The sequence below is a fragment of the Bactrocera neohumeralis genome, unplaced genomic scaffold (assembly GCF_024586455.1).
Source record: "Bactrocera neohumeralis isolate Rockhampton unplaced genomic scaffold, APGP_CSIRO_Bneo_wtdbg2-racon-allhic-juicebox.fasta_v2 cluster10, whole genome shotgun sequence".
NCBI lineage: Eukaryota > Metazoa > Arthropoda > Insecta > Diptera > Tephritidae > Bactrocera > Bactrocera neohumeralis.
The window spans coordinates 19,378,847-19,393,199 of record NW_026089623.1 but is presented as its reverse complement, the minus strand read 5'-3'; positions in this window follow the sequence as shown (position 1 = coordinate 19,393,199).

Below are 14,353 nucleotides of genomic sequence, written 5' to 3'. Positions count from 1 at the left end.
TTCATCAGCCGTTGGAAGGTGGCTGGCGCATTTTTTAAACCGAATGGCATTCTCAAAAATTCGAAGTGGCCATTTTGTGTAGAAAAGGCTGTTTTTTGTCTATCTATTGGATCCATTTCGATTTGATGGAATCCTTGCGCCAAATCAATTGTCGTGAAGTATAAACATCTACCTAACTTGTCCAGTATCTCGTCCATGTTTGGAATGGGGTACTTGTCATCCACAGTAATATTATTTAACTTACGGTAATCTACAACGATTCTCCATTTGTCTTTACCTGAAGCATCTAGCTTTTTAGGTACCACTCAAATCGGTGCAGAATATGGAGAAGTACTGTGGCAAATTATTTTTTGTTCTAGCATATCTTTTATTTGTTTATTTACTTCCGCTTTATGTACTTCTGGGTACCTATAGGATTTAACGTAGATTGGATCTTCATGAATAGTTTTTATTTTGTGTTTAATTCTGTGAGTGAATGTAAGTTTCTCACCTTCCTTGTAAAATAAAGTTTTGTGTTTTTTCAGTAATTTATTCAATTTTTCCGATTCTTCATTATTTAAATGGTTGAGTCTGAATGTGTCAGTAAATTTGTCATCATTGACTTTCAACTCGGTTAGTAAGTTAGTGTGTGTATAATTTTTAACTGTGTTGAAAAATTTGTATATATGTCCTTGTAAACTAATCGTATTATTTTTTAAATCGATCTTAGAGTTGAGCTGACGAAGTGTATTGTAGCCTATTAATCCGTCGTAATTATCGGAGAAATTATAAACGTAAAACGTCAATTTGTGGTTATGGTAGTTGTCGAAAACTTCTTGAATTTGTTTAAGTAATACTTTTCCTGTAATTGTTTTTAATAATATTGGTTCAACTTCAACAATTCTACTACTAAGAACTTGGGGCTTTATTAAACTAACAGAAGACCCCGTATCTATCAAAAACCTTATACATTTATGTTCAATCTTTAATTCTATTGTTGGTAATCCTCCGAGGCTTCAAATTGAATATTTGATGACTCAAATTCCATTGGTTGAGGAGCGCCGTATCGTCTTATTCTAGATTGATTCGAATTACTTTCATTTTGCCTTCTTATTTGTTGCGAATTTATTTTAGGTACATTATTGGCATTAAGCGCAATAAAATTATTGCTGTTAGTATAACTATTAGGACAATTCAAAGTTGCATTCATTTGTGGGTGATAAGTCCATCCATTTGGATTTGAATGATAAAAATGATTTGCGTTATTAGGTGGCAATGCATATCCTTGATAGTTAATGCCATGAGAATAGTCAAAAAATCGATTTCCATTAGACGGAGAAAAATGTTGAAACTCTTTACTATTTTCTCTATTTGAATTTATGTGAGAAAGGTTGGGAACTCTGGGAAATGGAATGTTTCTTTGATTATGATTTTGTTTGGTTTTGCTCAATCTTCTATCATCTTCAAATACATTATTTTCTTTCAAAATTTTTATTGCGGACTTAAGGTCAGTTACTAAATTTGCGTTTATTAATGCTGTTAAATAATTTGGCAATTCCCTTTTCAACGTTTTTAAACTGATCTGATCTAGCTCTTTGTACAAAAATGTTTTAGTGGATATATTTTCATTTTTTAATTTAATACAATCTTTTACTCTACATACTTCAATGTTAATTTCTTCGCACAATAATTTTACACTATTCTTAAATTTTATATTACTGATTTCCAAAATAAGAGTAGAAACAGGTGTATGTTCGCCAAATTCATCAATAAGCAATTGTCGTAGTGTTGTCCAATCGCATGGTTGCTCCCGTCTTACAATATCAAGAGCAGAACCTCTTAGAGTGCAGGTAACGCAGTTGAAATAAAATGCAGCCTCTTCTGAAGAGATAGTTGTGTACCGAGGTACAACGCTATCCATGCTGTCGACATACATCGCCAAGTAGTTTTTGTTGCCGTCAAACGGTTGAATCAGCTTAATGGTTTGCATAACGAGATCACGCTTATCTTTTCCTTCGGTCATTGTTGTTTCTTTATTTATACTAAGAGAGCTCAACTTTTTGTCTATAGTTTCTAACTCTTCTTCAACGCGCATTGATAAGAGCAGTGTACAGATTAAGATCAATTATTATTATTTTTTTTTTATAGTGCTTTTTTTATCAAATTATCTTAACAAAATTAAGTAATAGATATCGGTAAAGTTTTTATTTATTTTAGTAGTATTTGTTCTAAAACTCTTTTTTTTAGGCACGAATTCTTTATTGCCAAGAGTATTATTTTTCATACACTGTGAGTTTTTTCTCTTAGCTTGTTAATATTCGTGTAAATCACTGGAACCGTTTTTATTAATTTTTTTTTTGTATTTTAGTTCTCTTTCTTTCGTGTAAACTATCACTGTTACTGGAACCGTTCTTATTAAATTTTTTTTTGTATTTTAGATGTCTTTCTTTTGACATTAATTTGTCCTTAAGTTACATTGACATTGGTATGATATTGAAAGACACTACACTGAACTTTACTTGACATTGAACTGCTTTACTTTGACATTGAACAATATATTGACATCCAACGGCATGACATTAGAATATAATGTTTTTTTTTTTTTTATTCAGCGCGTGTATTTATTTTTATTAACTTTCCTTTTATTATTATGATTATTATTAATTTTTTAATAGTAGGTTCGTTTAAGGATCTTTTTCGTAGATCCTACCGACTGCGCCAGTAAAATTTTACTATTAGCTTATTGGATTTAATTTTAATTTATTAACAAATTTAAATATTACAATACTTAGTAAATTAATACGTCACATTTCAATGTTTGCTTAATGACTGACTAATCCTTGCTTAATAACTGCTACAGAAGGTCATCTCGATTATTTCACTTCTAACGTATAAGACGTATAAGAGCGTATTGAGATTAATTTATTGTTTGAGTGAGTGTAGCAATGTCACTTACATATGTACATATAACATTATTTATGTCTCTTCATATTCTTGGGTATGTGAGAGAGCTGTATTTGTACACATTTTTCGCTGTTAAAAATGGAATATCAAGGAACTTATTTTTCTTCAATATTCCTTGATTGCGCATACATGTTATGGCATCATTTGCCGTACATACATACATAATGTATATTATTTCTCTGCATATTCTCTGTTTGAGTATGTGGAGAACTGTTAAAAATGTTAACATTTCACAACGTGAATTCTGTAGTTGTGTAGTGACATTCCGTGTCGCAATTTTATAAAATGTTCGCTGTCGAACCTGCACCTTCTCTATGTTTCACGTTTTCTGGCTGATAGAATTGTAGTAAGGAATTCACCATTTTCGCTGCTATTTAGCAGAAATGAGCACGTTCTCTGGCAGAAATATATGTCAAACGACTGAATTCATTCGAGAATAAATAAAGAGAAATGCTTTGAAGAAAAATATACAAAGTCACACATAGAACGTAAAAAAGCATTCTCTGAGTCACATATGCGTGATTATTTCGTATTAACTATGTGAACCATTGTTTTCCGAAAAATGGTAAACATTTTTGTTTTTTTTTACAAAATCGAAAAAATTAGGTTAAAATAATTTTAATTTTATTTCTCTTTAATTTTATTTTTTTTAATTTTTAAATAAATTATATTTATTTCGACAAATAAGAAGTGCCAAATGATCTTCATTTCTTCAAAGAAAATTGGTGACCTTCATGAAATATACATATTCGCATTATTTCGTTATCATTTCCATATTTGTAGCAATAGAATTTCTATGGCATATACATATGTATAGTATTTCTTTGGCACATTTGTCTGTATGTTTACGAAAGCAAATGCGAGCCACATGCATATGTACATACATTCATAGTAACAAGTGTTTCAGGCATCTTTCGCATGACCGAAACCCACGCTTTGTCAAAAAGTCAATATGTCGAAGGACTGACGCGACGACAAAGCATCACAACATTGTGTTACTGGTAGAAAATCCAATCTGTGACAAAAAAACAAACGAAAGCCCACCGATTGTCACCGCCTTCCTTTGCCGCTTCAGTAGCTTCGCCTACAAACTAGCGCAAATTCGTATGTGTTTATATGAGCGTGCATACATAGCGACGAAGATTTTTGCGAGCCACGGATATATATGTATTTTAGAATTAACAAATATTACACTGGGGAACAATGTGAAACAAAATTTTTGTTGCTTTCGATTTTACAGCTGTTTAGGTGTGTTAAATTCAAATCCGAAGTCAATTTTCTTCTATCACGTCAAGTTTTTTTGCTACAGCTTATAGTAATGAGACCACTCCCTGCAGTGTGCTGCTTAGATCATAAAACAGGGTACGCTCTTCTATAGACGGAAGTTTAATTTTTTTTTATTTGGAATAAGTGAATATCGCTGTAGGAGAATAACAGCAGGTTCATGCTTGTGAGGACAATCGTCTAGACTTAGTTGGGACATGTATGAACCTGTCGTTGGTGACCTACGGCATCATTCTCTTCTTCCCATACGAGCAAGTTCAGTTTCGCGCGAGATTGTGTGGTGAGACGTTGTTTGTGCTCATACGTTACGTCCGGTTTTTTAAACAAGAATTTTTTTTTACATTTATTTCTGAGAACAACTTCTCTTTCCTTTAGATCATGTCTGTCTCTGGCATTTCACGTCGAAGGTGTACATATAAACAGTGCTGATTCGTTTTGCTACATTTGTCGCAGTTTTACTATTCCAAGTCAAAGGAGAAACATTAGTCCATTTGTCAGGCAAGCCTATTTAGCGTATTTTAAAATGAAAATCGGTGATCAGGATAAAGCTTGGGCCCCTCACAAGGTGTGCAAGCAGTGTGTCGAGAGTTTACGAATGTGGACTAAGTGAACACGTGATAAAATGCCATTTGATATACCAATGAGTTGGCGAGAGCCCAAAGATCATTCAAGTGATTGTTATTTCTGTATGGTGAAAACGTCAGGTTATAACAAAAAAATAAATGTAAGATAGAGTATCCTAGTTTACTATCGGCTATACGCCCAGTGCCTCATTCAGCTGAAATCCCAGTGCCAGTTTTCGAAGAACTACCCCTATCAGAAATACAAGAAAGCGTGTGTGATGATGATTCATATGACTCCAACGATGAAGACTTTGAAATTGAAGACGGCACTGCTCGAAAGGGATTTGATCAGAATGAGTTGAATGATTTGGCACGAGATTTAGAACTATCCAAAAAAGCTTCGGAGCTGATGGCATCCAGACTGTATAAGAAGAACTTGCTTGAAAAAGGAGCTACGGTATCGTACTTTCGATCCAGAGAAAGTGAATTTCTGCCATACTTTCGAAATGACTCAAGATTTGTGTATTGCTGTAACGTACAAGGTTTGATGAATGTGTTGGGAATTCCAACATATAACGCAACTGAATGGAGACTTTTCATAGACAGCTGAGAGAGGAGCTTGAAGAGTGTACTATTGCACAATGGAAATGTCTTTGGTGCAGTTCAAATCGGTCATTCTGTTCGTTTACAAGAAGCATATGAAGACATAAAGAGAGTAATTGATTTGCTGCAATATGACATGCATAACTGGATCATCTGTGTTGACCTTAAAATGGTCTGCTTCCTTCTTGGTCAGCAACGAGGATACACAAAGTATCCCTGATTTTTGTCTATGTGGGACAGCAGAGTTCGTGAGAAGCTTGGATGCAGTCGAATTGGCCGCCAAGATCTGAGCTAAAACCTGGTGATCAGAACATTCTACATCAACCACTTGTCGACAAGAAGAACATTGTATTCCCATTTCTACATATAAAGCTTGGGCTCATGAAACAGTTTGTTAAAAATTTGTCCTCTGAAGGGGACTGTTTCAAGTATTTAATTTTGGCATTTCCTGGACTGTCTTTTGATTTATCTTTTCAAAAGACAGTCCAGGACTGATGTATTTAATGGTCCACAGATTCGGCAACTCGTTAAAGATGAACATTTCATCGAAATAATGACAGAACTCCAAAAGAACGCTTGGTTGGCATTCAAAACCATTATCAAAGATTTTCTTGGAAATACTAGAGCAGAGAACTACATTGATATTGTCAACCAATTCTTGGAGAGTTTCAAAAGGCTAGGTTGCAATATGAGCATCAAATTGCATTTTCTACATAGTCATCTCACCAATTTCCCCACAAACCTTGGTGCAGTCAGTGATGAGCAGGGAGAGCGTTTCCACCAAGACCTGCAAACCATGGAGGCTCGGTATTAGGAAAGATGGGATGAGCACAGGATGGCTGACTATTGTTGGAGCATCAAGCGAGATTGTCCACAAACTGAACACTCAAGAAAGAGTTATAAGAGAAAATTTTTACCGTAATATTGATGTCCGGGTTTAAGAAAACCATGTTATCCCTTCTACAATGACAATTTCACTTTACACAATTTCTACAATGACAATTTGTGAACAGCATATTCTGTATAATTTTTCATCTTTACTTTGTTTCGTAAGGATATTTTATATGACTAGTGGGAGAAAAAGGGTATTCTGTAGCTTAAAAAGTTGATGTGCTAGACAAAAAACGAGGTTATTTTTGGATTCAGAGGCCAAAAGTGACTCAAAAACAAGTACTAAATCGAAGTCAACAAAAATTGTGTTCCCCAGTGTTATTATTCTTATATCCACAATAGGGGGACTCTCCTGCTCTTGCAAAACCCTTGCACGGTGCACGAGTTGCAAATTTTTCCACCAAATGCAACGGCACCATAACAAACACACGCATAAAAATATTTGCAAGGGCTGGAAAATATGTCAGACCAAATCCCATGTTTATTTTTGCGCAATGACACGTAAAAAAATAATTCCAACCCTTTGCTAGCTGTCGTTTTACTTAAATACATATTTTGACGTTAAATTGTTGCGGAAGATAAATTTTAAATATATTCTATAATTTCTATTTAAATTATAAAGATTTGCTACAGTGTTTTTGTTATGAATGAATGCAGAAGGTGCGCCAATTCACAATAGTCATTTACAATAAATTGACAGAATCAGCCGTTCATATATCACTAGATTCTGCAATGGGTGCTCTCGTGCCCTTTTATATTTCGGCATAGGATTTTTGCAATCTGCAATCTTGCAACAGCAAGAGAATCCCCTTTATGTATTACAGTTTACTTACCTACATATGTACATATGTACGCTGTTCATTCCCTCAAGCGCTTTCACACATTCTAGCGGGCGTGTCTGAAGTCCATCTAAAAAAAAGTAAGAAAATAGGAGTTATGTCCGGTGTCATAAAATCTTCTACGTTTTATTAAGACGTCATCTTGTCACAAATACCTACAAATACGAATGAACCAGCGCGTATATTTGAGGCGCCTTAGATTTAATCACATAACACGACGTGTTTATTAATCAACGACGTTAAGCCCCTGTGGGCATCGTCCATGCATGCCAACGCCAACGTAGGGCAGCGCTAATTTTTGTTCTTAGAAACTCATGTTTTAACAGTTACAAAACGTCCATCACGCCATTATTTAAGTCATCACAGAATTTTAGGGTATACTCAATTTACTATGCAACTTGCCACCCTACTACGTTTTGCTTCTACATCTTCGATGCTTTACGAAATTTGTATTTATAAATTCCTTTTTTTCTGGAACATTTTTTTCAAAATGGCTGGACAGTCTAATTGAAATTTTATGATTACGATAATTTTTGATGGAATAAAATGCTTTTTGGATTATAACCAGGGTTTGAAAATAACATTTATTTCATAATTTTGACAAAAAAAAATCGTTAACGAAAACGATTGAACATACATACATATATGCTCGTTATTTTTATCGGGTGATTTTTTAAGAGCTTGATAACTTTTTTTAAAAAAAAACGCATAAAATTTGCAAAATCTCATCGGTTCTTTATTTGAAACGTTAGATTGGTTCATGACATTTACTTTTTGAAGATAATTTCATTTAAATGTTGACCGCGGCTGCGTCTTAGGTGGTCCATTCGGAAAGTCCAATTTTGGGCAACTTTTTCGAGCATTTCGGCCGGAATAGCCCGAATTTCTTCGGAAATGTTGTCTTCCAAAGCTGGAATAGTTGCTGGCTTATTTCTGTAGACTTTAGACTTGACGTAGCCCCACAAAAAATAGTCTAAAGGCGTTAAATCGCATGATCTTGGTGGCCAACTTACGGGTCCATTTCTTGAGATGAATTGTTCTCCGAAGTTTTCCCTCAAAATGGCCATAGAATCGCGAGCTGTGTGGCATGTAGCGCCATCTTGTTGAAACCACATGTCAACCAAGTTCAGTTCTTCCATTTTTGGCAACAAAAAGTTTGTTAGCATCGAACGGTAGCGATCGCCATTCACCGTAACGTTGCGTTCAACAGCATCTTTGAAAAAATACGGTCCAATGATTCCACCAGCGTACAAACCACACCAAACAGTGCATTTTTCGGGATACATGGGCAGTTGGCCACCAAGATCATGCGATTTAACGCCTTTAGACTATTTTTTGTGGGGCTACGTCAAGTCTAAAGTCTACAGAAATAAGCCAGCAACTATTCCAGCTTTGGAAGACAACATTTCCGAAGAAATTCGGGCTATTCCGGCCGAAATGCTCGAAAAAGTTGCCCAAAATTGGACTTTCCGAATGGACCACCTAAGACGCAGCCGCGGTCAACATTTAAATGAAATTATCTTCAAAAAGTAAATGTCATGAAGCAATCTAACGTTTCAAATAAAGAACCGATGAGATTTTGCAAATTTTATGCGTTTTTTTTAAAAAAAAGTTATCAAGCTCTTAAAAAATCACCCGATATATTAGGTTGTCAAAAAAGTCTTGCGGTATTTTCGCTAGTTGGCGCTGAAAGCGCGTAGTTTTAGTTTTATTCGTCGCATCGGGTCATGCTATACCTTTTTGTAAAGCTCATTTCACGCGCTAACACGTTTTCCTTCTGGTGTAGAGGTGGTCGAAGATGCGCCACGCTCCGGAAGGCCTGTTGTCGAAAATTGCGATAAAATCGCTGAATTGGTCGAAAGAGACCGGCATAATAGCAGCCATAGCATCGGTCAAGAGCTGGGCATCAGTCATCAAACCGTTATAAACCATTTGAAGAAGCTTGGAGTCCCTAAGAAGCTCGATGTATGGGTGCCACACGAATTGACGCAAAAAAACATCTTTGACCGTATCGACGCATGCGAATGGCTTCTGAATCGCAACAAAATCGACCCGTTTTTGAAGCGTAAAGTGACTGGCGATGAAAAGTGGGTCACTTACGATAACGTAAGGTGCAAAGGGTCGTGGTTGAAAAGCGGTGAAGCGGCCCAGACGGTGGCCAAGCCTGGATTGACGGCCAGGAAGGTTCGTCTGTGTGTTTGGTGGGATTGGCAGGGAATAATCCACTATAAGCTGCTCCCCTATGGCCAAACGCTCAATTCGGACCTGTACTGCCAACAACTGGACCGCTTGAAGGCAGCACTCATGCAGAAGAGGCCATCTTTGATCAACAGAGGCCGAATTGTCTTCCATCAGGACAACGCCAGGCCACACACATCTTTAGTGACGCGCCAGAATCTACATATAAACATTATGGTTATAGATCACAAAAAATCCTATTTAACGAGAAAATAAAAGAAATTCACAAAACTAAAAGATTTCAGAGTTCACCCTAGGCTCATTTACGTTTGTGTTTACTTAGCCACAGTTTCTACACATATTCGCATCTAATTTTTTTTATTACAAAATTAAACCATATAATCGGTACTCATGCAAATAAAAAGTGTTTAAAATAACCTGAAATTATGCTAAGTATCGTATAAATTGCTAGATATGACATTTGGTAAGTTGTTATATTATATATAGTATATGTTTGAATATATATGTATATACACATATATATAGATTATCCAGTTTATGTATTTTTCCTGTGTATTTCTTGACTTTTAACATGACATAACTAGGTATATCAAATTTCCAGTTTTACTTAGTCCAATATTGTTTTTGGTAAATTTGACGGAGTCTATCACTTCATATAAAAAATGTAAACCAATTATAACAACTATCATTGGCAAATTAAAAAAAAAAAAAACAAAATATGAAACTGTTGTGTTTATAAATTGGAACAGTAATTGTCTAAACAGAAAATAAAATAGCAGACTATTAAAAATCCTTTATTATTAAATCTATTAAAGTTTTATATACATGTGTATGTAGATATCAGAATAAATACGGCGGCAGAATATTGTTGACCAGTACAACGCGAGACTAACGATAATGACCTAAAGAGAAAACGATCAAAAAACACTGTTGATTTATATATTTTCATTTAATAATATTTAGTTGTAATTTAAGTCCGTTGTTGCGTCAAGTGACTTATGTCCACAGCTAAAACGAAAAACATTTTAATTAAGTTAAAGAAACGATTCTTTTACATATGACTCAAGCAGCTCACGACTTCCGGTCTTTGACCAAGTATCCTCTGGGTAGCCTAAGAACATCCGTTTGAAGGCGAGCTAAAGTGAGAAGGCGAAACATCCCCTGCATAGGGTTGTGCGCTGGGTTTGGGACCCGCCACGTAAAAAAAAACACTCCAATGAAAAAGCAACAACAGCCTCGGATGAGAGACCCCCCTTTGATGACGACCATGGCAAACGAAATAAGGACTACGAATTGAAGGCATGCACCTGGCATGTCCGGTCCCTTAATTGGAAAAGTGCCCAGCTGGTTGATGTCCTCGTAAAAATAAAGGCTGACATCACTGCAAATGTGATGAACGGGACAAGGACAGAGACGAGTAGGTCCTTGTGGCATTTACTACCGTGGCCATATAAAGGAGACTCCGTCGCCGAGTACTATCATTCACTCCGGTGAATGAACGTCTAGCCACAATCCGCACCAAAGCGAGGGTCTTCAACATATCGCTGATTTGCGCCCACGCCCCGACGGAAGAGAAGGACGATGTGACCAAAGATGCCTTTTATGAGTGCTTGGAGCGCACTTACGAGAGCTGCCCCCACCACGATGTCAAAATCGTGCTTGGCGACTTTAACGCCAGGGTGGGCAAAGAAGGTATCTTTGGCACTACATGGGTGGGTGGATCAATTCAGCCTCCACGACGAAACATACCCAAACGGGTTGAGGCTGATCGACTTCGCCGGGGCCCGAAATATGGTTATCTATTGTACTAGATTCCAGCATAAGAAGATTCATCAAGCTACCTGGCTGTCTCCGGATCGAAAAACCACCAACCAGATCGGTCATGTTGTGATAGACGGAAAAGACGTCTCTACTGTTTTAGATGTGCGTACGCTCCGAGGTCCTAACATTGACTCGGACCCCTACCTTGTTGCAGCCAAAATTCGCTACCGGCTCTGTGCAGCAAAAAACGCACACCAACAAACACAAGGAAGTTTCGAAGTCGGAAAGCTGCAATCACAACAGCACTCGTCAACAACTCGGTATACCGGAACTCTGGGACGGCAGTGAACGCACAACACCAGGAGAAGGCGAACCCGATTCCCCAATCGATGACGAACCGACCATGAAGAAGTTCGAATAGCAATTGCCCGCCTGAAGAACAACAAAGCGGCAGGGTCCGACGGATTGCCGGCCGAGCTATTCAAACACGGCGGCGAAGAACTGATAAGGAACATGCATCAGATTATTTGTAAAATATGGTAGGACGAAAGCATACCCAACGATTGGAATTTAAGTGTGCTATGCCCAATCCATAAAAAAGGAAATCCCACAATCTGCGCCAACTACCGTGGTATAAGCCTCCTCAACATCGCATATAATAATCGCATATATCGGGCGTATTTTGTGAAAGATTAAAACCTATCGTCAACAAACTGATTGGACCTTATCAGTGTGGCTTTAGACCTGGAATCAACAACCGACCAGATATTCACCATGCGCCAAGTCTTGGGAAAGACCCGTAAAAGTAGAATCGGTCGATTCTCTTCGTCGATTTCAAAGCAGCTTTCGACAGCACGAAAAGGAGCTGCGTTTATACCGCGATGTCTGAATTTGGTATCCCCGCAAACCTAATACGGCTGTGTAAACAGACGTTGAGCAACACCAAAAGCTTCGTCAGTATCGAGAAAGACTTCTCCGAGCCGTTCGATACCAAACGAGGTTTTAGACAAGACGATTCCCTATCGTGCGACTTTTTCAACCTGCTTCTGGAGAAAATAATTCGAGCTGCAGAACTAAATACAGAAGGTACCATCTTTTATAAGAGTGTACAACTCCCGGCGTATGCCGATGATATTGATATCATCGGCCTCAACACCCGCGCCGTTAGTTCTGCTTTCTCCAGGCTGGACAAGGAAGCAAAAGAAATTGGTCTGGCAGTGAACAGTCGTCGCACTCGCGACTTGGCTCTCACGTCACTGTTGACAGTCATAACTTTGAAGTTGTAGAAAATTTCGTCTATCTTGGAACCAGCGTAAACATCACCAACAATGTCAGCCTAGAAATCCAACGCAGAATAACTCTTGCCAACAGGTGCTACTTTGGACTGAGTAGGCAATTGAGAAGCAAAGTCCTCTCTCGACAAACAAAACCCAAACTCTATAAGTCACTCATAATTCCCGTCCTGCTATATCGTGCAGGGGCTTGGACGATGTCAACAACGGATGAGTTGACGTTGCGAGTTTTCGAGAGAAAAGTTCTGCGAAAGATTTATGGTCCTTTGCGCGTTGGCCACGGCGAATATCGCATTCGATGGAACGATGAGCTGTACGAGATATACGATGACATCGACATAGTTCAGCGAGTTAAAAGACAGCGGCTACGCTGGCTAGGTCATGTTGTCCGGATGGACGAAAACACTCCACCTCTGAAAGTATTCGACGCACTACCCGCCGGGGGAAGCAGAGGAAGAGGAAGAAGGAGGACCTGGCGAAAAGAAGAAACGACTGGCGCGCGGTTGTTAACTCGGCTATAATCGCGTAAGCGGTGTCTACGCCAATTAAGAAGAAGAAGAAATTTAAATATATTTTTGAAATATTATATTTGAATTATAAAGTTTTCATTTCATTTACTTACCCTAATAATATGAAACATAAGTACCTTAATCTATTACTATAAGTTAACTAAATGAATTACTCACCTTTTTTTGTACATACCTGTGTACTTCCATTCCAACTATTTTATCCTGTTAGTTTTAAGATTTAGGCTAAGCGACTATATGAACTGAAATAAAGAAGTGATGGGAATTAGACCGCATTCGAATTCGCACGCGTTTCCTTTTTTCTTGTTAAGGGAAAAGTGAAATATTTGAGGTACAGGCAATTGGTTGATTGTGAAGTGAACTATTTAAAAAGATCAAATAAACACGCATCCCAACAGACTTTTATTCTCAAAAAAGCTTGAGAAATTTCATCGCGCCCCAACAGGGACAAATCCGTGTTTAAAAAAAAAAATTAACTTAAAATTCATACTCAGTGAAACAATAACAGTGCAAAAATTCTTTTCGCAACCAATTGCCAGTGCCTTTTCGGTGTTCGGTTTTCGGAGTCTCGGTGTTCACGGTTCAGTGAAGGTGAAAAAAAACGAATTACAAAACAAAAAATAACACAAAAAAAATTATAAAAAGGATTAAAAATCCAATTAAACATATAGTATATGTACAAGTGCAGATAGATATACGAATTGCGTGCAGTGAAACCTGTAAAAAACAATAAATACATATAATCATACGTGAAGACCAGCGGAAATCTGTAAAAAATTATATACATATATAGTATACATACTAGTCTTCTGCATGGATGCACCCATAACGGCAAATGAATTACTTAATCTAGAAGTGGGCACACTTCTTTTTCTGCACAGTATAATTGAGTGTGAGAGAATAGTGAAATATTGACTGTATTGACAAGCAGTGTTTCCACTCACTCCATAGTTGTACAGCTGTTAATGAGTACAGCAAAATTGGTGTGCAGTCAACGCACTGTACAGTGTTTTGGTGTGCAGTTTACTTACTGTACAGTGAGAGAAGCTTCATGACTGGTATGTCATATGCAAGAATAAGATAAAAAAACATTGTTTTTATTTTTTCTGTGAAAATGTGTTTATTATAAAACAAAGAGCTTAGCACCTAATAATATTTTAATTCAAAGTAATTATATTAATTATTTTATGCTCCAAAAGATTATATATTTAATTCATTGATATTGGAATGCAGAAACATTATTTTGTTGACCGGCCACTATATTACCACAAATATACAAAAGACATTCACAAACATATAAAACAACAGATATTTCTAGTTACAAAATAGATTTGTATATAATATAATGGCAATATATAATTTTTGCGCAACAAAAACTTACAGTTTCTTGTGCGTTCATTGCACGACCGTCGTTTTCTTTACCATCCATGTTTGTGTACGTGTTGAATAAT